This window comes from Strix aluco, chromosome 22 (assembly GCF_031877795.1).
Source record: "Strix aluco isolate bStrAlu1 chromosome 22, bStrAlu1.hap1, whole genome shotgun sequence".
In the NCBI taxonomy this organism is placed as follows: Eukaryota; Metazoa; Chordata; class Aves; order Strigiformes; family Strigidae; genus Strix; species Strix aluco.
The window spans coordinates 2,346,645-2,374,575 of NC_133952.1; the positions used below are offsets into that span (position 1 = coordinate 2,346,645).

Genomic DNA, 27,931 nt, shown 5'->3' on the forward strand with positions numbered 1-27,931 from the left:
ATTAAACAGCAGCAGGGCAGGAGAAGGGGGAGCGACAAGAGCTCTCATTTGGGATTAAGGTGGCAGTGGCTTCTGAAGTCTCTGCCTCCCCTGACGACGGACTGTGAGCACTGCACATCTTAAAACCATATTAATCTTTCCCCCAGTAACTGTTTCTCTTGCTCCAGTTCCAAAGCCCTCTAGCTAGAGAAAGGAGAGGGGAAAAATATCTCGGAGGAAGGGCCCTAACACCACAGTGTTTTTCTCACTCTCTCCCTCTTCTCCTCCCCCTCTCCATTGGCTTCAAGGCCAACAGCTCCTGGAACACAAACACTCTTGTAAACTTCTGAACCACACAGCCCTATGGTGGGTGGGTGTTTGCTCCCTGCCTGCCAGTTCCAATCCACCCACAGATTCCAAAGGCCCAGAACAAAAAGCAGACTCCATTTTCCATATTTAACAGGCAATTTGTTTCCCTCCCCACCGCCTTCATTTGCAGAACTCTGTGCCTCTCACAAGTATCATGTCCCACCTTTTACGCGTTCCCCGAGTGGAGGATATCATGTTTATGCATATGTTTATATAGGCATATGAAAAGTATATTCTAAACGAATTCACCCCAGTCCCCCTCCGGTTTTCGATGCCTGCTTAGTCAGGAAGAACTGGGGATTATCAAGGACCATGCCGCATATTGCAGTTATTTGACAAAACGTTTGGGAAGGGCCGATAGGAAGATTGTGAAGAACAATAGTAAGTGAAAAATAAAAGCATGGGTGCAAATGTGACACGACAAAATTCCCTACTATAGCTCACGTTAGACAGTTCTTTATAGCAGTGAACATCTAATTTCTCCATATTTGTATTGTGCATATTCATTTCTAATTGTGACATTCTGGTACTGAAGTAAAACAATTTCTGCATGACCAGGATACTTCCTTCCCTCCTTTCCTTTAGAGACTATCAGTTTAAGGTCATCATTTTCATTGATCATTTCCCTTACAGCGAAGCTGGTGAATGCCAAACTATCCAGAACCTGCAGAATAAGGTTTCAAACTCTCAGCTGAAAAAGACATATCTGAGAGTCAGGTGGTCTTTTTCAATCAAATATTTCAATTTTTCATCAACACACAGATTCCACTTACAGAAAATTATTTCACAAATGTGTTCCAACTTCGTATCTTTTGGGCTAAAACAAATTCTGAAACATTTCTTTTTAAAGAGACCACATTTTTTTGTACATATTACTCTTAGATACGTACTGAAATAAGTGAATTTTAAAACATCTAAAAAATCAGATGTAAAAAAAGGTTTCATGAATCAGTCATATTTAAGATGAACCAAATAAAAAATTTCACTGTCTAAGGACAGCGATGGACTCATATCAACAAAAATGTTCTTTTTATTTAATTAATGGAAAAATCAACTATTTAGACAATGCCTTTCAGGCCAAAGAGCTCAGTGAGGTGCTGGGACTTCCATGGTATTTCCATATATCAAGTCCTACCATGCTCTAGGTGAGCTTTGGGATGCTGCACAGCCTCAAAAGTCTATCCCCTATCCTACACTTCATACAGACTGGTTACAGGTTTGATTTACATACTAACAGCTCATTTATAAGGTTATTTTAGGATTTTACTGTTCTCAAAATAGTGGGGCAAGATCTATTCTGGGAGCAGTAAAAACAAAATTGGTAATTATGAGACTAAGTGGGGAGGTGGTATATAGGTAGATGTAAAACTTCCTCAAATTGCTGAGTTACATGAGTTGGCAGTTGATGAAGATTTCTTAAGATAACCTTGGATAACAGGATAAGCGGGAGGTCATTCCAGTGGGGAATTCCACCCTCAAAAAAGCACATGGGAAGCAGAGCTGGAACTGAATCTGGGTTCTTCTGGCGTTCCCAGGGCACCCTCTGTGAATCTTACTGCAGTGTTCTGGCTATAGGGAAAATCCACCATCAGTATTTGGATCAATAAGCTAATGAGCTCAGGGTTTAGTGATCATTTTCTCTTCATAAAGCCATTCAGCGTATATAAAGTTACTAACAGATAAAACAGAACAGCAGCGCATTTCACTTGCTGTCTCTAGCTTGATTCAAACAGCAGCGAAAACAAGCAGGTGGAATTTTTTCACTTGCCTGATGGCACAGAACGACGTGCACTTCACCTTGCTGTCCTACTCTCCAGCCCCTTCCACCACTGGCTGAGGAAACAGGCACCTTGTCATGTCCTGGACTTAATCTGTTCTCTTCCTGAGAGAAAGCATGGACGATTGTACCCTCCACAATCCACCTGTGGAAAAGCTACTGAGTGTTTGTACCACCTACCACCTTCTAAGGCACATATGCTGTCTCAGTGCTATTGCAGCCAGTTTCTGAACAGTGCAAGAAATGCAGACTTTTTTTTTTTTCAGGGAGCCTTAAAGTAAAACTTTTTTTGACCCCTAAACATGCCTGAAAATCTTTTCTTTTTGTTTTTTTAAGATCATAACATTGGCTTTATGGCAATAAAGATCAGACCTGAGGTCTTAACATTAAGCACCCAAACAATGGTCTTGATTTTCAGTTAGGACATGCAACCAAATCTCTTAGTGGTTCCTTAAAGATACGACTTGAAAGATGTGATTTGTAACTGTATGTCTAAGGTAACAGTGCTACAAGATAGTACGAGTCAAAAAAACCTAGGCTTTTCCATTCACTTCTTTGAGCCAAATTTTGAAGGTGGTTTAAAAAGAGAATCCAATGCATAGAGCAAACTGCAATCCTGCAGCATCTCTACCTTCAGTTGCCCAGTAGCTTGAAAGTCTTGTAGGGTCCAAATCATGGGAAAACTGAGACAGCAAGTCCAGAGTGAGGGCAGAAAAGCAGAGCTCCCTTTTCACAGGTTATTCCCAATCCTACCATGCTATGTAGTTTCAGTGAAAATGCACAAGTTGTGTATTTCGAACAAAGGCTAAGGAGCTACAAGGCTGACCTCTACCTCCTGGAAGGTAGAGCCAGCTTAACCGTGCCACATACAGTCTTCTAGAGTTTGAGCGAGACTCAAGACCAAGGAATAAACTGAAGAAAAAAACTAAAGTGACAGAATTTAGGAATGCTGGAAACATACTCTGAGGCACACACACAAAGCAGGCACACGTAAAACAGAAGAGATCTTATCCTCCCTTTTAGCATCCATGACCTGGGCATAGACAATAAAGCAACCGCTCTCTAGAATGGTGCTCCTCTTCAGGGTTTTGCCTTTCCTTCCTCTGCCAAACATATTGGTTTAATATCTGATCTTTTCAGTGATGGCAGCTAGCTATGCTATATTTTATGAGTTTGGTTCAGCTAACTGATTATATTTTACCACCTTCATAGCAGCTTCTGCCACCACTAAGGAGAGAACCCCATGGATTCAGAAGTCATCATTATCTTCTTAACCCTATTCACAATTATTTTCTTAACCCCATTTTCTTAACCCCATTCCCAATTCTCAGTTCCTGTCAGCTCCGTAGCCCATCCCCTTTTATATCTTTTACTTCTTTCCAAAGTACAGAACCTCTTGATCAATATACATTTTGGATTCCTCTCTACTCCTGATCCTCAGAGGATAATCATCTAGGATAAAATTCGGCCTTTAAGCTCAGGTTACAGCAACTGCTGCTCTTTGCTCCAGCAGTGCCTAGTGCTAGCCAGCGTAGCAGCTAACACAGATCAGCAGGCTATTCAGAACAAGAGCTCTCTGCTCTACTGAACTTAAGATCTGGCTTGAATGGTCGCAGAGTTTGACTAACGGGCATACATCCATGATTAATGTATGTAATGAGCATACGACCTGCTTAAAACATGACTTGCTCTCACACCCAAAATTCACATTTAAATTGCAAGAAATCATCAGGCATCCTAGGAAACACAGAAGGTGAGGGGCTGTTAAAAGCACATGAAAGAGCTCTCCATCTTTTAGATTTTTTTTTTGTCCCAAGTTGCCTGGTATGTTGCTCAGGGCTGCCCCTCCCACCCACACACTCTGTACCTACATGCCCCAGTGGACGCTGCCAAACACCTCATTAAAAGAAAAATAAAAATACCTGCTTGCTACTGCCAATAAAAAAATTAATTTACTGGCAAAGTCAGAACCAAAGAGGGGAATACAAGCTGGAAGTCTTGGAATTCCCAAAGGAGCTTACAGAATAGTCCTGTTAGGTGACTCAGGGCCGCACAGACTTTTTGTCATTTATATTAACACAGAATCTTTCATTTCTCAGCATATCCAGCAATAAGCAAACAAGGCAGAGCATACACATCCAACAGAGGAAGGGATAGGAATACCAAACCAAAGCCTTGTCCTTGTAAAAAGGGCAACTGAGCTGTTGCTATCCACCCTCAACATTTCCTCCTAGCATGGTTCTTACACAAGCTATGACCAAATAGTCTCTATCACCATTCTAGGGAGGAAAATCAACACATTTAAGACAAAGTTAAACCTAGGACTTAAGCAAAGTATCTCCCCTAGCTCAGGGCTTATAGCCATCTAGTGTATCCCAAAGCAATCAGTATCAAAGGAAATGAGTGTGTCAACCTTGCACTACAGGAGTTACTGATTAGCAAAACTTCAGCTTTGAGCTTCACCAAAACAAAGTGGGTTAAGTCCCCTCCCTTGCCCTCCCACACACACTCTATCATGCAGAGAAGCTGTGGGAATACTGATTTGATCTGCTGCAGCTGCTGTGGTGAGTAAAAGGGCAACCAACAGAGCTGGGCTCTACAACTAGCATGTATCGACTTGCATGATGGTACGATTAATAGTGCCTCATTTCCATTTCACCTGAAACCCATGTGCAAATTTAAGGCTAAACATTCCCTTCCTCAATAGCCTCTCGCAGACTCCAAGGAATTCACATAACTTTTCTGTAATCTCTTCCATCTTTGAGATAATTACTCATCATCACGGTATCCATATTTTGCAAATAATATTGATATGCTTAAGTGCGCCTTTGCTAGAAAGATGCTGTAAGACCTTATCATCTGCTAGTTGCATTATCACTAAGGCTTCCGATTCTAGTCTCTTTTCTCATGTTCTTTGGTACATACTTTACAACAGCTTAAGATCCAAAATCATGGCAGGGAATGAACCTCACAGTCTGCTTGAAATTTATGATATCTACCCCTTGTTGTAAAGTGATCCTTTATCTGCTGGTCTGACATATGAACCTGCAATTTATTTTAAAGGCCTGAGTCTCCTATAAATAACACACAGAGCACTAGGCGCTCTATGGAGATAAGTGCTTGCATCATCACTTCAGTAATTCAGAACGTGCTGTCCCAAAAATCTGGAATTTCTACTCCTTCCTCACAAATTCTTATGGGTTGATCTCATATTTATTTTATTTATGGGCTTTCTGAATGAACCTGTGATTAAAGCATGCCCACACCTCATTAGCATAATGAGATTTTTCTTACAAGCACGTAATGAAAAAGAAATTCATACTGTCATTTTACAGATGTGGAACTGAAGAACGGAGAGGATATACAGCAGGCTTAAGGCCACTCTGCAGATCTTTATCAGAATACAAATCTTTGACCAAGTTAAAATCAACTGCTTTAACGTAATGACTATTTTTTTTCTAACAGAACTCCACTGGTATTCCTAGAATTATTCCCAAATGAAATTTATGTGAGAAAAGAATCCAACACTAAAAGACAGAAGGTTTTGGGGCTTTGTTTGTTTTGTCCATAAGACCTCTTTCATACTCCAGTGGACAAGGCAGGCTGCTTTTTGCACCAGACTCTTCAGACACCTTCAGTCTGGTAGAATCAGGTAATGAAAGTCCTCCACAAGACATATTCACTGAAGTGCCTGTGACCTAACATTGCCCCAATCTCTTTTTCAGGAAAAGACACAACATTTTCGTTTCTAAACAGCTTAAATTGTCAGACTAGCTTTTATGTAAAGCATTTTCATTTCAAGTTTCTTCAATTTTTAATTAGCTATGTCAGAAAAGAGGAGTGCAAAAGCTAGCAACAAGAGAGTTAAGGCAGTGGGTTGTCAGTATCACAATCCCCGTGTCACAGCAGAAGGACATTTCAGCAGCCTACCCTCTTCTAGCTATACAGAGCAGAAAGGCAACTGCAGTGTTTCAGCATGACTTGCAGGGGTACTGCTCAAATAAGGTTACCCCATAGACTTTCAGGGAGTTTCACTTCTGTTTCCAACAGTTCTACACTTTCAATATTCCCTATGTCTATATGCATAGTACTTACATAGATTAGACCCCCTTCACTTGTCTTATGTGACCCTCTGACAAAAAAAATGGTCTCCAGAATAATTAGGGTTAAAGATTATTTTAAGCAAGCGATGAACTCATATTCATATACTTCTATACTACTCATAGGTATAGCATTTGTATTTAAAAAAAATAAACAGTGACTCTGAGAGGAAGGATTGCAGGAAAGGCTGGTCTTGCTTAGATTCCCCTTTTTCATCTCCACCCTTTCAAAAATTTCTGCTAGATTTTTCTGCACATGGCAGGCCCGAGAATGGTACTCTCTGCCTCCTTCCTACTATCCATCATGTAATCCAAAGCCCATCTTGAAGCAATGATCATGTCTGTACTGCGCACACTGCAGCATTACCACTAGGACCCAAGATCCATCAGCTAACATGCCAGCTGGCACCTTTCCCTCCCCTCTGCTTTCTTTCCCTGAGCAGGAGAAACCATTCATTGCCTTCTGGGGCTAGCACTGGACCCACACTGTTCTTAGTAATGAATGCAACCTGTTCTAACGAATGTGAAGCTTATTTGTGAGTGTGGAGCTGCACTCAATTGCCTGACATTTCACATTTCTCACCATAAATCTGGGTAACACTTTATTTTAATTACTGGGACATTTTCTAACTTTTATTGTTTCTGGCAAACACAGGCAAAATGAGCTCATTCATTATATAAGGTATGTGAGCTATTTCTTCAGGGGAAATTGTGTTCTATATTATCCTTGCCATCCAACAAGATGCCATTCACCTTTCTTCTAGATGTCATTAACTGTCATACAAACTGAGAATAATTAACTAATCTTTTCCTGAATGACAGAGACCTTGGAAGATGATATATCCATCCATCCATCCATCCATCCATCCATCCATCCATCCATCCTTCTGCATTTTGAACACACCCATTACTGTAAGTAACTAAGGGGCCTTTTTCACATCTCCACTCCAAAATGAATGTGGATACCACCTTGAGATGATACAAAGGAAATTCCAAACTGCAGATTTCAGACCCGGATTTGATTTCTCCAAGGTAATTCTGATCCACCCGTGTTACAAAGACCAATACAAGAAAGAGCAGGGTGACAAAATTGATGAGCACTGCGCTCCTCAGGAAGGTGCTGCATATTGAGGACTAGGCATCAGAGACTGCAGTCAGGGCCCTGGAGAGAACCAAGGGATTCTACAAATGCCTTGAAGCCTCAATGTAAAAATCCCTTTATATTCCCCCCCACCCAGCGAAGTTCTATAACTTCACTAAGATGAACAGTACTATAGACTGGAGAGCTTGAACTCCTCTAGCTCTCCAAGGTCAAATCAGCAGACCTGCAGAAAAAATCACACTCAGCACCTCCAGGCCTTATTTGTCCCACAGCAATCGGTGCCAAATTTCAAATGGAGTCCAAACAAAGATTAAGTTTAGACTCTCTATCTCCATAATGATAATTTGGGGCCAAGATGCAGTAGGTGCTGAACACTCTGCAGGCAATATAACCTCTCACTTGTAAAACCAGGCCGTAACTTTTCAATTAGTGAATTCAGACTGAACTGGAGAAATCATAACTCAGGTCACTTCTTTTGACAATTGTTCAAATCTTTAGAAATTGAGTCCTGCTCTTGGACTGTGGAGCAATGCCCCCCCCCTTGTCTGTGCATTACATCCCCTCCTCAGACTGTACCTTCCTTGTTCATAGTGCTCAGCCTGAGATGATGGAATTGGCCGTTTGCCCAGGTGGAGGAGAAAAAAAAAAAAAGCAGTTACTGTAATGGAATGGCTTTCTGACTTTTCTGAATACAGTAAGTGAAAATCCCATGCAGATAGCGCATAGCATGTTTAATGACTCACGCTCCGCATTTTCACCAGGGAAAAATTTCAGGCCTGTACTCAGTTAAAAGATGGAAATTTTTATAAAACTTCCATTGTGGTATGTTACCATCTGTTCAGAAATTAACAAAAGCAAAATCTAAGTAAGTAAATTGGTTGATTTTCTTTCTTTCTTCTTCTTGTAGTAAGAGCTTTTGCTTTTATAGATAAGATGTGAATCTCTACGGGGGGGATGTGAGCATATACAATTCAGTACAAAAAAAATAGATACTTCCATCTAACTGCTTGCTGGCTTTGGACAAATTTAAGTCCTGAAAAGTAAACTATTCTATACATTATGGCCATTTTCACATATAATGATCAGTAGTGTTTTGTATCAGTCAGGGAGTGAGAGAGTTTTGTGTCTGTAAGCATTAGCGTGTGCTCAGCCCAAAAAACCCCTCTCGTTTGAACAGCCTCCAAGGTCTTCTGATGAGACGACTTTACCGAAAAAGTGTTCTCTCTCTTGGGAAGCAAGCCACTGAGGATTTGGATGAAATGTGTGCAAAAACAACAGAAAATTTAAAGTTTTGGTTGGAGGGAAAAAAAAAAAGAAATTGCAGTCAGCAAATTTTGCCCCTTTCCTTTCTCCTTCATTCTTTCTAATGCTTCATAAAAACACTTAACTTTTTCCACCTGTTTTTAAGCAAGAACATATATTTCTTTCTTTACAGAGAGTTGAATTCTTGGAACTCATACCATTTTCATTTAGCTATTTTTACCCGCCCTGCTCCTTCCTGTATCCATGGAGTTTCATCAAAACATTGAATTCCAGTCTCTAATGACATAACCTTCCCCTTTCCTTCCTGTTCTCATGTCACCTCTCATTTTCTCACCAGCTCCATAGCCTTCTCTGATTTTTAGACTTCTTCTACTCTAGGCTTCTTATTTTCTTTATGTACTTTGCAACAGCACTGGCATCTTCTCCACAGTGGGGAATATTAAGAAGTCACAAACTTCTGCATAAACAAGCAAACAAACAAAAAAACCCACTAACTGCCTCAGCTAAGGAGAACATCACCTCTTCTTCCTTACTCCAGGGAAAAATCTGACTTCAAAGACCCAGTTTTGTCTTACATCAGCATCAAACTGGAATGATTTGATATAGTGAAAGGAATAGAATGATTCTCAGATGAAGGTGAGACAAAGGGACTGTGACACACATCTAACCACTTCACTGATCGTACTTAACAATTAAACGTGAGATAAAAGTGCTATTCAATGTATGTCTGAAGTTACCTAATGGATTAGCACTAGCAAAATATGCGTCAGAGTCTGGCCCTACGAGAGCTTTCCACATGCATATACACTTCGCTACAGCCATGTATTTCTGCCAGACAGTTCCTATGGTGTGTGAGTTTTAAGGGTAAAGGTAGGAACAGCAATCTGGCATAAACATTCCTTGTCTTAGAAAAAAATTGAACTGCAAATGGAATTCATTTGCTGATTTGCAGGAACAATGAAGTCAAGCAACAAAACTTAGCAAACCATATTAAAAAGTATCCTCACAAGTATTTTTGCAGGAGACAGAGGTGTTTATGAACCAAAAAAAGAGGTGTGGAAGTTACAATTGCTCTAGGGCAAATTTTAACTGGTTTCCCTTCCTTATTAGATTTCTCATTCATAAAAAATTGCTAGCTGGCTTAGCAGCCATTGCACCACATGGGACTTTAGGTGCTTCTAACCATCTGTATGTATTTTTGACATTTGTCTATCTAATTTTCCATTTCCAATTAATTTGTCTTAATTTTATCTCTTTGTCTATATAATTAGAGTTATCTGGAACATCAAGACAAGCCTTTATCTCAGCAGGAGTATGGATAGCATATTTGCTCAGAAGCAAAGAATACAAGCTCTAGGCTACCACAGACTGCATTGCCATTCTCAGCTGGCAATACTAAAGAAAGTTCTTGATGCTATAAATCACATTTGATCCTGACACTTCTTCCTAATCTGGATCCTGAAAGTTCAGAGTCTTTCCAAGAGGTGTCACCGAAGTTTCCAGTCAGGTTTGCTCTCAGAACACAACATACTCGGATTCAGAGTAACAGCACTAAGTTAATCAATTTGAGCTCTCCACTGACAATCTGCCAGGAATCGAAACGCTGTATATAAAACTGAATCCTGTCATGTGTCAGGTGCCCAAAATTTTCATCAAATCCAATGGCTGAGCCATTGCATGGGATTCAAGGATTAGAACATTAACTTGCACAGAGTTACACCTATCCATGACTTCCCTATGGGAATGCAGTGCAGGAAGATGACAAGGCTAAGTCAGCAATTTCTTGGTCCTACAGTCTTATCTCTTGGTGCCCAGCTAAGTCTTTTATCAACAGAAAACAGCTGGAAAGCTTTATACAAAAAGTTATGATCCTGCAAGATTCAGAATATTATTTGCACAATAAGCTTAGAAATTAGGTTTGAAGTCTTTCCTGTGTTTAAGCCTGAAAAGAAAAGCTTAGTAAGATACAGAAATGCCAAGTTTAGTCATCTTACACACAGAAAATTAACAGTCTGTTTGGATCAATGCAAATTATTTTGTGCTGGCCTACAGAAGCTCCATGGGGAGCACATCCAGGTTAAAGAAAGCATGCAAAAAAAGCATGCAAAAAAAAAATGTATATGATACAGATTTATACTGCTTTTCATTGTTTTGTTCATACCTAAAAGAGCTCAATGACTCACAATATCAATAATAATGCTTTCTTTGAAATGTTCGGTCTTACCCACATTGGAGTTGTGTATGTGGAGTTCACCTGCAATTTATCCATATTTAATCTTTTTCACATCTCCTTTCCCTTACTATACTCATATCATTGACATTTTTATCAGTTGCAATTACAAAGGCACATGGCATGATGGACTTAAGAAACTTCAGAATTGAATCTCTGATTCTACCCCAGGTTGACCAGGTCATTTTCACCAAGTCAGTGCTCCCTTCCTTCTTCCATGAAGTGGAAATGCATACTATGACTTCCTTTATTACAGCTTTACATGGGGTCATATAAAGAGCTGTGTATTACAAGAGGAAACAGTCAACTGGATCAGGTTTAGCACTAGAAATGAGAGGACAGCTTTGTCGTGACCTACCGTGTTACCTATCTTAAGCACATTTTTGCGCCATCTTTTTATTCCTTCTCACACCCATCATGAAAAGGAGCTGCCCACTTTAATATCCTCTGTGAAGGGAGACTCTTCTCACTCAGCAGCAAAAACAATGAGGTCCTTAGAAGGGCTGACTAGAAAACCTCAAGAAGTTCACATAGATGCTTTGCCATTTTTGCTCATTACCCTGTGCTTTACCTTCTATAATTGATTAATAAAGTCCCTGAAATTCCTCTGGAGATATGCCAGGCCACAGATCCTGTTCTCATTTTATTTTAGTCCTAGGAAAAGCAAGCAAGAAAAAATTGCTTCTCAAAAGTTTCAGCTACTATTCCTGATGCTTTGTTCCCCCAGACATCCATCAATAACTGAGTAACTAGAAGGTCTGACCGCCTTGTTTTCTGAGGTGGGTGCTGAGTTGAGTTGGTTTGCGCTGGTCTCAGGCACCTGAGTGAACAGCTGTCCAGATTTCTTTGAACGGATTGTGCTGCTACACAGTTTAAGGGAGCAGGAATACGCACTGTTTGTGCAATTTCAAAATCTTATTTGAAAGCACTTCACGTGCACTACAAACACTTGCTTATACCTCCACATTTCTCTTCCTTTCCAGTGCTACGCATTGCAGTGCACCGGAATGCTGACTTCCAAAGGCATTTGAAGTGCCCGTGAATCTGTCTAAACAAATACATGGGCAGATAATCTAAAAGAGAGCATTCCCATCTGTCGAATCTCTCCAAAGCTGACATTTGGTAATGGCCATCACCGCCTAACGTGCAGACTGCACCTCCAGCTGAAGACAGTGCCAAGCATATTCTGATTTTCATTTAACTCGGAAAGGCTCGGTGACAACTGCAGAGTAGGAGTTAACAGCCAGTTAGAATCGCTATCAGCATGCCAGAAGGAGGGGGCAGGGAGGGAAATAAGACCAAATTAGCTGTGGTTTGTGAGCAAGGGAGGTCATCTCTGAAAAAATAACATGATCCCAGCGGGATAAACAGTACAGGAGATAAATCAGTAACTGGGCCAATCATGAAATACAGGTTCTGCAAATATTTCACAGGAATGGAAGGGGAGCTAAGGAGCAAAACTATTGACTGGTTAGATGCAATGTGCTCAGAGGGAGTGTACAGTCCCTAGAAACATGACACTGGCATAGGGTTGGTGGTCAACTACCTCCAAGAGATTGCTAAACTGAACACAAATCAGGCAATGAGAGAGAGTTCACACAAAGTTATGCTTAGGACTTGTTTGTCAGTGGCTGAGCACAAAGGCCTCTGCACCTCAGCAGAGGAGGTTGTGTAGCTGATGGTCTGTAGTAAGTTAAAGGTTACCTGCTTTATCTTGTCAAGTTGAATTTTGTGCTCACTAAACCCATGATAATTGTATTTACTAACATTTGGATTTTTAAGATTTTGTTTCCCAGACATTGGATTTGATATAAAAAGTTACGCTACTTGAAGAGCATAAAGATTTGTCTCGTGTTCTCAACAATGGACTCTGTTACTTAGTGCTCCCAGGTATCACTCACTAGAAATATAAAATGCAGAAAGAAATCCGGAAGGTCAATATAATCAGTAAGATTCTGAAAACTTTCTTCAGAAAGCAAGAGAACCTTGAAAAGAGCATACATTCAAGCACAGAAAGGAAAAATTTTCTATATACTTTTCATTACACTAAAAAGATTCAAAGATTCTTTCCTCCTTCTTTATTTTCTTTGCAAAAATTATGTCAGAGAACAGATAAAGCCAGCACATTTTCATCATGAAGAGCTGCTCTGACATCTAGTTTATATCAATTGACTCAGGGAAAGAAAGGGAAAATTTCCTAAAAATGTAAGAAAGTAGTAACTGTTAAGTTCAGTGTAAATAAGTAATGAGTTTAGTATTTAAAAAAATATCTAGAAATATTTAGGATATGGGCTTCAATATACAACTTCTCGTGAATGGGATCACACAATCAACGTGTATTTCCCCTATATTCCAGATACCGTGCGTAGATCTGTGTTACTAATTTCAACAACTCTGAGCTTGTTCTGTGGGAGCATTTCATGCCATGTGGCCACAACACACGTCCACAACATTGTTACCCACTTCTAAAACAGCATGGCAGAATGCAGAGCGCCTTGTAGGAATGGGCTTTGGCTCACAACAGCTCTTGAACCACAATCAGAAACCGGGAAAGTGCTACTTCGCCCAGTCAAAACCATGCAAAAGCTCTTTCAACCAGTTATCCAATGAACTTCCAGAGCCCAGAAACCTTTCTCTGAACTGGAATTTACCAGCATACCTCTGATTTCTTTCTGTACTACTTGCAGAGGTTTTAAGTTTGGAGGCCACTATGCATATTGGCCATTTCCTGTCGACACAAGTAGTCAGAAGAGGGGAAACATCTGTAGATGTTGCTGTAACTTGAAGGCTACCACTGCACAGCCTGGAAAGACAGGACTGTTTCTCAAGGGAAACCTCTGGCACCAACCTGCTCAACATGGCTTAGCTCGAAGTGGAGGACTAGGCCTGAACTATCACAGACATCTTAAACATTCCACAACATCTTTAAAGTACTGGAAACAGGAAAAGTACCAATTTACTGAAAGAACAATGAAGTGGGTTCTAAGAATGAAAGGCAAGGTAGAGTATTTCCACTTCCAAGTACTGAGGTTATTTACCAGCTTGGTAAAGAAGCATCTGGTAGAATATAATGCATAACCTCCACCTAAGGATTCCAACAAGTGCTGGTGTTTGAAAGCACTTACAAAAGTTACACTGTACTGACAAACTGAGGCAAAAGAAAGAAACAAAGTAATTCTCTCAAAAACGTAGGACGTCTGGATAGAAGCACAGATTTCCTGTGCTTTTAACCAGTCATGAGTGCACTGCCTCGTCAAGCCCACGCACGTGATGGAAACTCATCAGAATCAAGGATCATTATGCAAGAAAGAGGATACAAGAATGGCAAGACACATTCATCCAGCAACTCACTTAAGCCACAACTCAGAACAGGAAGTTTCACAGTCAGACTTTCAATACCCACACCAAGTTAAATCAATTTAAATCGAATACATTTAAAAGAAAAAGCCTTGAATGGAAAAACAGTCTCTTTATGCCACCCACTACCAGAAAGATTATTGTTCTTGCTTCAAAACTATTTCTGATTTAAAAGCTACTTGAATTTAGAATCCAGAGATTTGATTATTTTCTCTCTGTTTGAATTTCTACACAGGAAAACTGAGTAATTTGTACAGTTAGCTAAGCCAAAAAAAAAAAAAAAGAAAAAGAAAAAAGGCGGGGAGGAGGATGGCCACTACTGGATTAAAATAAATTTATGCTGATAGAATAACACTGTCAAAAATCTCACAGGAACAAGCACTTTAAGTGTCTTAAATAAGGCCTTATGTTCCATTTTTATTCCTCTCTCAAAAGCTTACTTCTCTGATCCACAATAATTTTGGGATCAACCCTGTTTGTCTTGACATCAAATGTTGGTGGTGGTATTTTCAGCACAGGCATTGCTGGAATGCATCACATATAGTGTCCACTATCTTCTTCCTGACATTGGCCACGACTAGCTGCCTCACAGAAAAGTTTAAGACACTTCAAGAGGCATCAATCCAAACAAGTCCCTCCTTCACCACCAAGAGTTAAAAGGGTTCTCTTGTTTCCTCTCTGATGTTGCTGTGTTTTGTTTTAAAGACCTTTACTGTAACAAATCCGGGTGTTCTTGGTAGCCATACAAATATCCCATCATTTCTGAATCCTTCCACACTCTCAACTCTATATCCAGCAGTACTCAGTTAAATATATCTATCTATATATATATACGAATTTGTGCTTCATGGTAGATTTTACAAGCTCAAGTCTGTGCTTCCACACAGAAAGGGAGCTGAAGCAGAAAGGGTCCACTTCTGCACTCTCTTTCTCCTTTTTTCTGTGCATTTATTACCATTGAAGGGTATCAGACATGACAGCCCTGGAGACTGAAGTCCTTTGTCTACACAAAAGGTCCAGTTCTGTCAGCAAGAGGGCGGGACTTCACTTTTACACTATTTCAACAGTATGTTTCCATCAACAATGCCTTGAGAAGCTTCCAAGAACCATCAGCAAAAGTCAAAGGAATGAGCAATATTAAGACTAACTCATCAAGGTTCTCTCTGAGAACTCTTTCTGAGAACTACCAAGGAAACCAGTTAAGACCAATTGCATTTGTCATTTAGGCTGAAACACATCTGAGACCGTGTAACTGTTTACTTATGGGTCACTTAAAAATAACCTTATAGAAAACAACCATTAAGTTGTTAGTAGCACACACTGGATTTGAAACAGCAATTAAATTTCTCATTTCATTAGCAAAGCTGTCTGTTAGCAAAGCACACCAGTCCTCACCAAAAGCAAGCTTACAAAAGCTAGGGTGGGAAAAGGGTTACCGACATACATGTTAAAACGTCAACAAAATATGCTGTGCGCTCTGCTCCCTAGAGTGATTTTATTATTATTTTTCCACTAGCAGCAATTCCAGAAGTACACAGGAGTCAGAAAAAGAAATGGAAGCAGTTGTGAAATTGTCCCATCTACTTTTACCGTCTACATGGAAAAACACACAAAAAGAATAACAGGCGTACACTAGGGGGAAAAAAAACAAACCAGATTAAGGCCTCAAACTTCTTTTTTTCACAGTTTTTAAGGACACAGAGTACATTCTGAATGTGTAAGTTCTCCAGAAGCACTGTCTCTTTAAAGTCGGAATGTGACTTTTTTTCACCCACAAGAAAAAGTGCAGTTTCCCAGGTTCTAACTGGAAAGTTTTCTTGGGAAAATATTCACTTCCAAAGCGTTGTTTTTACACTTTTGGTTCACTGGTTGTATGACTCTTCTAATGCTTTAATAGTGTTTTTACTCCACGAATGTTTGTAATAACTTAATCCATCCTATTTGCTACAGTATCTCCTTTTAAGGATAATTATATCAATATGTTTATGACATTTTGTAATCCAAATAATTTATTTTTTTCTAGATTTTGTTCTCAGTTGGGTGATTCAAAGCAAGACTTAATTGCATGTTCCTGGCCCTTACAATTTTCTGAAAAAGCTGCTGCACAGTAAAACTCAACAAATAACCCAAAAAACATTGGAAACATGGATAATTCTGCATAGCATTCTGTTAAATCCTCACAGCTTTCTTTTCTAATAAGAGTTCAAGATTAGCTATATTTTGCTGCATTTTCCGAGGCAAAAATCTCATGCATATATTTTATGTCCACCTGCCCTAAGAAAGCTTTCTTTGGTTGTTTTTTTTTGTTCATTTTTTTTTTCTCTTAAAAAAGCTGCAATGGGATGTGTTGTGACAGGCTAAAAATATATACCCATAATTAAATGCTATTACATATGGCATTTAAGAAAGACCCTAACCGTATCTATTTACGACAGTAAACTATGCAAGAACCTAAGCAGATTGAGTAGGCTTACAGAAGTCTTTTTCAAAAGCTACATGTGATCTTCTGTAGAGGAGATATATTGTTCAGCTCCATTCTTCCCTAACTTCTGTGGTATTTTGCCACAGTCGAGCCTCAAAACTTTTCACAGATTATTGGAATTTAGTAATTAATACACTTTATGGTTCCACAGACTGGGTTGGGAACTACTAGTTTATCACTTCAGAGTTTAGCTCCTCCTATCTACGCTAACGCAAAAATCAGGCCTCCTCTGCTGCCTCTTCTGATGCTAGCAAAAATATAAACTAGCAAAATAGTTTTAAACATGTCTGTTGCACTTGATCCTTATTTAGAACATTCCTTCTGTAAATTATTAAATTAAATGCCAGTGATATCTAATCATGTCAAACAAGATCTGGTCTCTATTGTGTAACGTACAGCACTGCCAGTAAGCAGTCCTTCCGCTGATGAGTTTGCAAAGTACGAGACTGATGCAGAGGTGAAGTGACTCACATGGAGTTAGTCAAAGGCCAGCTTCAGGACTAGTGACAAAAGTAGGTTTCTCAAAGCAAAGATCAGACTCCATTGTACTTTTCTGCCTCCACATCAAATTAAAAGACAACACTACAGACTAACTAGAAACATCTGGCTTTAACACAGTGTTAGCTTTTATTGCTCCTTAGACTGCAGACTCATTCTAAGACAGTCAAAGAGAATTTTGGTAGGCCTAACATCTATTGTCCTCTCAAAGGTCCTCTGCTTAATACTGAGGGAAGTGGTAAAGCTGCTTCTTAGCTGTTTATAAAGGAAACCAGAAGATCCTTTGATAAGATGCTATCTTCTTTTCTTCCTCTCACTGTATTCACTGTGCAACAGGGGAATTTTAGCTTTGTGTTCCCTGTCCTACACAGCAAGCAAAGGCTCCTCTAGCACACCAGATCAGGCTATTACCCAATAAGTCTCTTGTTCTTTGTAACATTAGAGATACTTCTATAACACATCCAATATGTATCTGGTGAAAATTGTTACCAGAATGTTTCAATCTCAAGCTCCCTCTCTCCCTAAATAAGTTACAGATAGAAGCCAACTGACAGCACTTGACAACATGAAGCATGGTGCCAGAATGCAAACCAATAAAGTTTCTTCTTCTTGAATGTGACAAAATGCTTATTTTAAGCATACTGAGACAATAAAGTGCTGATTAACAAGCAGCATGTTCTTCAATGAAACTTATGAGTGTGTAGTCTTGTGCTAAATAGAGAAGATGCAGAAGGTAGGCAATCACAAGTATGAGAACAGCTTCACATAAACGTATCAAAAATTAGCTTTAACCTAACTGCCATTAATGCCAGTAACAGAGTATCTTCAGCTACCTGGAGGACTGACCCAGTGTCATGGACATATTTTTCTGAACTCATTAAGTATAAATACATATGTAAGGTTTATTTCTCAACTAGCTAGCTTATAGTTGTCTCAGACATATCTGCGCTGTCTATAGTCCTGTCTCTGACTGCTACCTTATCCTGGTACAAATGGGTAAATTGGGTCTTCTGGGACTGCTAGTGATTACTTTAGCCTTAGCTAGAAATGATGATACTTGATTTGTAGCTAGCCTAATCACACGTTAACACTGTGTTCTGTAGAAATTAATACAGACAAAGCTGAAAATACTACTCACCCACGGAGTCTAAAAATAAGCACCGAAATTTCCCCTCCTCGTTTCTTTCTGATTTTTGTTTCCCCTCAGGTGATGACACTATTCTCCTCTCCAGCTCTCCTGAAATGCATCATGTGCTCTGTGTCACAGACTGTTCTGGGGAACTTGGTTTTTATGTAGGGTTATAGTTTTGGGATGTACTGTGTGAGGCAAATCACGAGTCTGTTTATTAGACCGGAATAAACAGAAGACACTGGTTTAACATGGCCTCAGATACCTAGAAACATATTTAAGTATATAGAGATAAGAGAAGAAGCATAGACACAAGTGTGATATGCACTAATTCCAGTAAATGTGGTGTTTTCAGCTGCACTACCACAAAGAAATATACTCCTTCAGAATATTTCTGGTACGACAGACTCTGTTCAGTTTAGCCCTGCAGCTCAGCCCATTTCAGACTGGCAAAAAAGCCAATTAAAATACCAAGAAGTTTATTGAATATTGATTGCTTTAGATGATGTAACTCGATGCAGCCATGTTTCATGCAAACACAGGAATTTAGAGAGGACAAGATCCTTAAAATCAGTAAAAAGGGGAGTAATTTAACAGGAGCACTGCAGAAAATACTTGCAGTTCCTGCCAAGCAGATAAGCCTTCCAACGAGAGGATAAATGGAGAGGAGTCCAAATGAAACTACCTGACAATGAGAAGAAACAATCCTAGTTTTGGGGCAGTTTGATACATACTTCTGTATTATTGATATGTCCTCATGCAGATGCTTTATGAACTAATAAATTCTCCAAAACCATTTTATGAGGCAAGTAAAACAAGTTTCCATCTCCCAGATGAAAAAAGTGAGGTCGCTAGGTGTGAATACAGATGGAGCTGTTTCTAGAAGTGGGATGAAAAAAATGGAGTTCTGGGATTATGCTCCCGACTTGCTACTTTTGTGGTATTTAATTTGGAGAATTTGGTGAAAGGAAGAGAGAAGAATCAGTTTTTCATTACACGTTACGTATATGTGCATGCAATCCTTGACATGAGGTGTCCCCAACCTGGTCTAAGACATACCTCAGCGCACAGCGTAAAACTCCTCATGCCCGGGTGACTGAAGCAGAAAGCCATGGTGGTGATTCTCTGCACGGAGGGCACACTGCGCACCGCAGGAATAATGTCATGCTGCCAGATGCATGCTCCATTACATTCTTCTAGTCCTGAAGGAAAAACACTTTAAATTCAGTAATATATAATATTCCTGTTAATGTGAGACAGGAGACTGGCAACATGCCACTGACAGAGCCAAGCAATGGAAAAAACAGAGAACTAGTACAGTCTCACAATCTGAAGCAGACAGACCTATCGTAAGCTGTCTCCATCCTTGGGGCTGGATGGTCCAGGCTGATTTACGAGCACAATATTTACAGCTAAAACACATGACATACATTATGACTAGAAATAAATCTTCTAATATGCACAGAGAACAGCTAAGATAAAATAATGCATATGGTAAACTAGGTGAATGTTTGTCATTAAAAGCATGGTCCTAAAGCCAGAGCATGTCTTTGGGGCAAAGGAGACTGTATTTTTGCACTTGCATTTATCAATACTCTGGAAGACAGGAGCTATTAGGCAAAAACTTTCAGAAAGATGCCCCATCTTTTAACATTTTCTAGTGAATTCAAAGCTGATAAAAGACACTGTGTTGAAAGCCTTAGGAGTAAAACACTGCTTGAAAGGAAGGTTAGTGTTATGGCTACGCAAAGACCCAGCCAACAACAGGCCAGAGTTCAGGTCCTTAATTTTTGCACACCCATGTTCGATCTCATAAACAGGTATAAGTATGAAATAAGGTAAGAAAGGGCTACTTTAAGGCCAGAAGTGACCACTGCAGTTAGGTATTCTGACTTACTGCATCACACTACAGGCAGTAGAAATTCCCTGAATTAATTCCTAAATTGAATCATCACTGAACAGATAAACTCTTCAGAACAACCATCCCTTACTAAATAGCGAGACTAGCAAATGGGGATGTCAATTCTAGTTTCTCTGTAATTACAAAAACCAAAACCCACTCCCAAAAGGACTGATGACAGTTTCCTGCTGATCACTCCTGTCTTTTGAACCTTGTACAGCAGACTACATCAAGCAGGCTTCTCTAAGGCTCATTTGGTTTTAGAGGGAATATGAGGCAGCTATCACTTAAATGCATCTATATTTGACATTTTTGCCTACAAAGCTGCACTGGTCATAGATTGTACCTCATCATGTCCAGCCAATCCAATCAGGCCAAAACAGCTTCTTGTAAGGACAGGGATGCATCTCTTCCTTTGACACTAAGGTGTAACAGTGTCAATTTTTTTTGCAGCTCTTTGCGATGTTGAATCTTGCCCAGTGGCATCTAGATAGAAGCTAACCAACTCATTTCATGCAGGGTACAGAACAGCCACAGAGAGCTGTGAAGCTGCTACTTTTCCTCAAAATCTAATTCCAGTATGGTAGGGCATACTAATAAAAAATAATCTAATAATGGAACCATTCTGGGGTAGAAACCAGAGTAACTACTTCAGCTAACTAAACATACTTCCTGTCCTAAACCAGCATCACAACGGGTTGTTTCAGCTACTACCCATCTCTTTCAGAGTACTTTTCACTGATTAAAAGGGAGCAATCAAATTTCTACAAGAGCAGCACAGATGAATTGAAGGAACAGCAAAGTGGATTTGGGGAACAGGAGAGGTCAGCTGGGGAAAATACTCCGAAATCAGTCCAATTTTAAATTCACTCATGAAAGAAACAGTAGCATGAAGTTACTGTTTGATAGCAGTACTGTTTGGATGTGGCAGGAAGGCATCAGCTTTTTTTTTCTTGAAGTAGTCTAAATGGATTTGATTCACAGATGCTGGGAGCTGCAAAGTGACAGCAAAGGAAGGCAAACACCTACTAATATCTCTAACTAGGTGTTGCAGTTCTGTCATAACAAGATATAATCCAGGCAGAATGACCTTTCACATTGACAATGTCACAAGATAGTTTCAGTTCAGTGGGTATAAGACAATGTAAATAAACCAAATGCAGCCCATGTCTGATACAATTAAATAAATAACAGATGAAAAAATGAAACTATAGCTCTACTGTATTTTACTGTGAGGTCTTCCAAATCAATCCCATTTTGTATTTCTTTTATCAATTTAAGCACTGATGATGGACAGAGGGAGAGTGAATATGAAAAAGGGATGAAGGGTAGTAGAGACATACTGGATATTTCCAGGACATTTCTGTTATGCAACAAAATTATTACACCACTAAATTGCAATTAAAATACACCCTTCTCAGTGAAAAGATTTAAACTTGCCTCTACAGCTTTGATTATACCTTCAGATTTACTAGATTTTCTTTCTAAAACCATTGCTAGCCCTTAAAAAAATTGGAAAACTAACTAAACCTACTATCCATATTTCCTGAAGCAATAAATAAATACTCATCTGTTGAATTACATGCTATTTTAAGGGTTTTTTTTGTTTGTGGAGTCCTTTAGTATGTTGATTTCAAATGAAGGAATGATACACAGCAAACAGGAGGAACTCAAAGTGCTATAGGCTATAATACTGTGAGATACACTTAAAATTAAAAAAAAAAAGAAAACCAAAAAAACCCCAAAACAAAACAAAAAACCACCAAGAAAGCAAGCAAGAAAGAAATATGAAAACCTCAAGCCCTATTTGATCCTAAATTCAGGAAATCCTTTAAAGTATGGGGAGCTTATACAACTACCTCAGCAGAATTCTAGGCTAGGCCACAGAACCCACGGCTTCATGCCATCAAACCTAATCTTTGTTTGAGATCTGAAATGTTCTCTCCAACAGTTTTCAGTCACATTGCAAAACTGTGAGAGGAAGATGAAAGGCAGATTCTCCCCGCCTCTCTTACACTAACCCCAGGGACTAGAAACATCAGGACTTGATTTAACCAAACACACAATGGGCCAGAAAAATGATGAGTGATACTAGGACTTGACTGACACACAGAAGACTTCATCTGATTCAGTGTTTTCCAACACAATCATTGGATCACCTCAGACCCTTGAGCAGACCGTGCCCAAATTAGATCACCAGCCAAAAAGCATCCCCTCGCTGGCCAAAATGACAGCAAAGTCAGAAGAGTCTCTGTCAGTCAGAATGCTTCCTCACTGGGGAAAAGCACACACATTACCAAACAAACAGCAACTTCACAGCTTCAAACAGGCAACATTTTCAAGAAGCTAAGCCCCTGGGATCTTCTCCCTGTAAGGCAATTTATCCTTGCAGAGCTGCTACTGACAAAAAACCCTCCAGACCTTCCTTCTTAGTCAGCTGAACTCCACTGTGTCTCTCTTCCAAGAAATTTACTGTCTCAGTCTGTACCACGTAAAGGCTGGACCAAGCTAAATCTGCTGGCTCCCAAACAGGCTTCTTAAGACTCTAGCAAGTCAAGAGTAGGATATTTGTTTCTAAACCTCCAAAGGAGGATTAGGCAGGAAAATTATAATCCTAACCAGCCTCACACCTGCCATTCATTCTTAGTGAAGGAGAGATGCATTTTAATATCTGGAAGTTACTAGCAGATGAACCTCTTTGTCCAAGGTAGGATATCAGAGATTACAGTTGCTAGGTCCCTTGTTTCTTGGCTGCACAGGAAAAAAGTTTTCTTTCTGTGAAACAAGAGAGTGGATATAATTGTTTGTTTTAGTTCCAGTGACATTGTTCCCTTCCTTCGTGATTCTTTTTTGTCAGTAACATTTCTCAATAATTGAGTCTGATCTGAGGAAGAACTAGAGCAGTTAGGCTACCTTTTGAAAATTCCTCCCTTCATCTCCCTCTATTTCAATGTCCCAAACAAAAAAATCCGGTCAGCGAGAGACTCTTTCACATATGCTGTCCGACCTGCTTTGATCATAAACTCTTTGCATTTTATATGATGTTTACACATAAGTCCTATTGTAATGACATCAGAGCCTCCAAATACAATTTTAGCACAAATTAAAGTGGTAATGTTTAGAGAACCATTCATCTTTACACTGTAGGAGTTTTGGCAGTGCTGTTGTTATTTTTGAGGGGGAATTGTGCAGGCTTCTTGTCAACTGGTTTAGGTTGCCTAAATGAAGCCGAATTGCTCTTACCATCTCCAGCTGCCGATGACTGCATGTACCGCTTTCTCTACATTTGCTTCAATCCATCGGCCAAGAGCAAAACAATCTTCCTTCGGCGCACCTTCTACAAACACGGTATGGGAAAAAAACCCCAAAAAACACAAAAGAAAAAAAAAATCACTTGCAGCATCTTTAAATGTAATAGTAACAGTCTCTTGGTGCCATCATCAGCCATGGCATTTCATTCACACAGAACACTTGTGGGCACATCACATATGCTTTTCCATTCAATGTATTTTTAAATGTTTCCCAGGCAACTGTTTCAATACAATATGCCTCCTTGGCAACCTGGTACCCACAAATGCCATGCCAGTCTCCCTAGTCCTCTTTTTAGGTCTTCCCATCCTTGCGTATAAATGTCACAAGGCTTGATTTCTATATCCAGCCACACAGGTACTGCTCTGTCCTAATACTTGAAAAGGGAAGGCTGAATTGGACAGATGAGCTGTGCACTGGACTCTACATTAACAAGTTCAGGCTCTGGTAAGCTACTAGAGAAGGCAGGTTTCAAAGGCAATGACTCTTCATTGAAAAGACTATGTCACCTACAACTAAAATTAGGGAGAGCCTACAAAACTGTCTCCACTCAACTGACTTTCTCTGGAAACAGCAATGAGCCTGCACTTCTCAAATTGAAACTGCATGTCATCTTTATTCTCCTGACTATGCTAAAGGAAGTCTTACACAGCTTTCATAATTCTGTGGCTTGAATTGTAATACAGCATGTTGATTAAAATAGTCAGACTTTCCCATTTCACTACAGACAGTGATTAGCACAATACCGAGTGAGCCAGTATGATTGAGTTACTCTTTCCAGTGCTACATTTGCTGCCATTAGGCTGTAGAGGAGATACGTTGTAAAGTCCATCTGCTGCAGAAGCTTTCACTGATGCTCTACTACACATACCTCTGTCTCCTGTGGTATCTTTGGGGATGTTTTCCTTTATGACATTTAGCAGAATGGACACGCTGATCCTTGAGTGAAGTCACAGGCTATTTGACAAGGGCAAAATATTATCAACATATACTCCTAAACCAAGCACTGATTAGATAAAATAATTAATATATAATAATGTTTCAATTTTCTAGCAAGGCACAATTTATTCTGAGCATTTTTATCTGATAGAGGAGCTATCACTGCAGACTACGGAACCAAAGATATTTCAGAAGGACTAAAATCATCTGCGAGCATTAGTTGCCATAAAAAAAATGTTTTAATAAAACCTGCATATGCTTTAGCCTCAAAGTGGTACATTAAAAAAAAATAATAGCTCATGGATGCAATTACATCAGGCTCCAAGAGAAACCTAGCAGAAACTATGGCATCTCCTCTTCATTGATTACTCCATAACAACAGCTGAAAATTACAATTTTTCCAGGCTATAAAATGCCTAGCACTCCAAATTCTACCCCGGCAGCAAAAATCTCCTGTCTGTGAGTTGTTGTATCTGTAATAGAGACCCTGCATTACCAGGCTTTCTAATTCTTCCCAAACGCAGAAGCTCTCATTCAATGTTGCAGCTGTTGGGTAGGAAATCAGAAATAGCAGAAGGCGGATTAGTTGATAATGTACCAGTTCTTCCCCAGCAAATGCTGGCACCTGCGTTTTACGCTCTCCTCTTTCCCTCAGCCCAGGAAAAGATCACTTGGTTGGTTTGGCAGGCAATTTATAGGCTTTACTGATCGTGGAATTGCAAAAGGATAAGAATTTGTTATAATAGCCCCTTCTTCCCAAGAGCAAAAGTTAAAACCAAGGCCCACTTTACAGCAAGAATTGGGGACCTTGTAAGTAAAGATTAAGCATGTGCAGCTTGATGAGACTCTAGAGGGAATAACTACACATGCTGGCACTCCATTTACAAGGAAATCCCTAAAGATAATCTGTGGAACCACTCTAGCTTCCAAAAGCTCAAATCCCTTGACCACTGGCTCAAGTCAAGGCTGATGATGATAAAGGCTACTCTTTGCATTTCTATGAGAACTTTCTTCTAAGATCACAGAACATTCTAATTATTAAATTCTGAAGGACCCAAAGTCAAGCAAGAAGTAATAGGATTTTCATGTCAGTGGAGAAAACAGTAGATACGATCTTGTGCAACACGGCAGAACCAAGAACAGGTCCTATTCTGTACTTCACCTTCATGCTATAAGTACATTATTATTTCTGGAAAGATGCAGATGAAAAATACCGCATACACGTAACGGACAAAGATTTCTAGAAAGCTACTTTCAAATCTACAGGTAGTTACAGAAGCAGAATGAAAACATTCATGCCTGTCCTCATAGGTTATGACGGGTATGCATCAAACATAACAATGAAAAAGAAAAAATCTTACAGCATCAAGCTTTCAGTTAAATCCACAAAATACAAAAACACCTACAAGCTATAGTTGCCACAGACGTTAGGTTCTTCCTTTTTGCTTTTTACAATCAGCAGTAATAATTTTCACTATTCTTTTTATTATATTTCATTTGTGGCCCTCACTGCGCAATAACCATTTTTTATGTTCATCCATAATAAAGCTTTTGCAAATGCTATAATGCATGACTCACAGTACTAACAGTACCACACAGCAACACCTTCAGCATGAAAAACAGACTACACTTCTGACTGCTGTTTCAGAAGAAATCATCTCTAAGAAAATAAATCTGTTGGTACAGTGCATGATTTAGGAGCAGAGGATTGTCAAATTAGTATCCAAGTCATAAGACACATAAAACACTAACCCAAACAGCACAGGAGCAAAAGAAGAAACTCTGTGGCATAAACAATCATAAACGTAGATACACATAGAAATATGTAGAGGCCTGCAGAGATTAGCTCAATCCGATTTCACTGCCCCTCAGATTTTTTTAAAGCAAGATTTTTATATTATTTGCTGCCGCCAAGTGGCGATAATCAGTGCTGTGTCTTATAATTCATAGCAGTCATTAAGGCCGGCAAGTAAAAAACCCGAAATGAAGTACTTTTTGTTTTGTCTTCTTCAGTTAGCATCAGCAGCTGCAAAATCAAATTTCTACTCCTCCTCTGCCATCTCATTTTCAACGACTTACATGGCTGATCCCCTCTTTCAGTCTACACTTTTGCTTTATTTATATACACTTCCTCTTGCTGTTCTTTGCTCTGTGTCTGCTGCCATCACCACCTCAGCAGGCCTAAAATCTTCAGATTCAAATTTGCCCCTTGCCTCTGTTCAGCTTACCTTGTTCCACCCGGCACTTTTGGGAGAATGCCCTTCCTGCCAAAGAGGGGAAGGAGGACCTATTTCCTGGAATCTCATTTCATCTCACTGGGAAGCAGCTTCTAAACGGCAACAAAAATGAAAGGCAGAACATTGTAACTGTACCGGTATTTCTTAGGTACTGCAGTAGCTGTAACAAATATTAATATAGGAAAATGTTAGTCTGTGTGACAGTGATTGGCTTTTCCATTGCCACTTCCTTCTTCCTCAATTTCATTCTCATTTTAGTCTGCCTATCACATAGCAGAAATACTAGCACTCTAGCATGACTACCGTTTTTCATTATTTTTATTTTTCAGCTAGGCTATCTACTGTAGAAACTTAAACAGTTCCCATCAGTAACCAAACACTTTACACTTCTGAGATTTTTATCCTCACTCCTACACAAAAAGGAAACCCGTTAACACTCTTTTAATGTTAAAAAAAAGTTATTACTTAGAGTAAAAGACATTACCTTGCTACAGAAACACAAAGTACCTGAGTTAACATGGGAAACCTGTAAGACTGAGCCTCCCAGATCTCTGGCTGCACTCTAACTGAATCACCTTCAGCCTGGAACACAGCTGGAAGTGGCTGTCTGGCTGTACCTGCCACTTCTCAGGTTAAATCTACCAATCTATTTCAAATGTGAGTCTATAAACTCTGATATCTGAATGCCATTTTTCTGCTTCAGATCTGTTCAAGACATGTAGAAGCTCAGGTCAACTGTTAATACATTTTTGGTGGTCTGTGCACTCAACACAAGAATTCACAGGCATAACTTTTAAGAGTGCTCTAGTCAACACTGATACCTCCTTTTCAGTCTAAAAAGTCCAAGGATGAAACAGTCCATAAGGCATTCAGCACTGCATAAACGCAGTTATGGAAAATGAATGTGAACTTGGATTCATCTTTTATCAATAATAAATTGGTTTTATGAAAATGAGCGCTCTGTACCCACTCTCCCTCATAAACACCTGGTATCAGACAAACAGATTTCCTTATGCAGTTATTCTCATATGTATTATAGAGAATTTAATCAGTAGAGTTACTTTCTGATCTTTTTAGGTTGGAGAATTATGAAGAGTCTGTCACCATTTCTCTATTACATCTGTTTTTGAAAAGGCTGCACCCTGATTAGTGTGTCTACCCATTTCAAAAACTATCAGTGATGGCTCTGCTCTAACAAGTGCTTTATTTTGTCACCCAGCAACATTCCTGCCAAAAGACAAACTGCATCATTTCAACAGA

At 39.5% G+C, this 27,931-nt stretch overlaps 1 protein-coding gene across 1 annotated transcript in view; it reads right to left on the reverse strand.

Annotated features, from left to right (window-relative positions):
- Positions 1 to 19,364, reverse strand: part of SKI (SKI proto-oncogene) — a 141,304-nt gene extending 121,940 nt beyond the window's left edge. Inside the window, exon 1 of the mRNA XM_074848466.1 lies at positions 19,346 to 19,364. The gene's annotated coding sequence lies outside the window, so the exon portion shown is untranslated. The remainder of the gene's footprint in view (positions 1 to 19,345) is intronic.
- Positions 19,365 to 27,931: the final 8,567 nt, after the last annotated feature.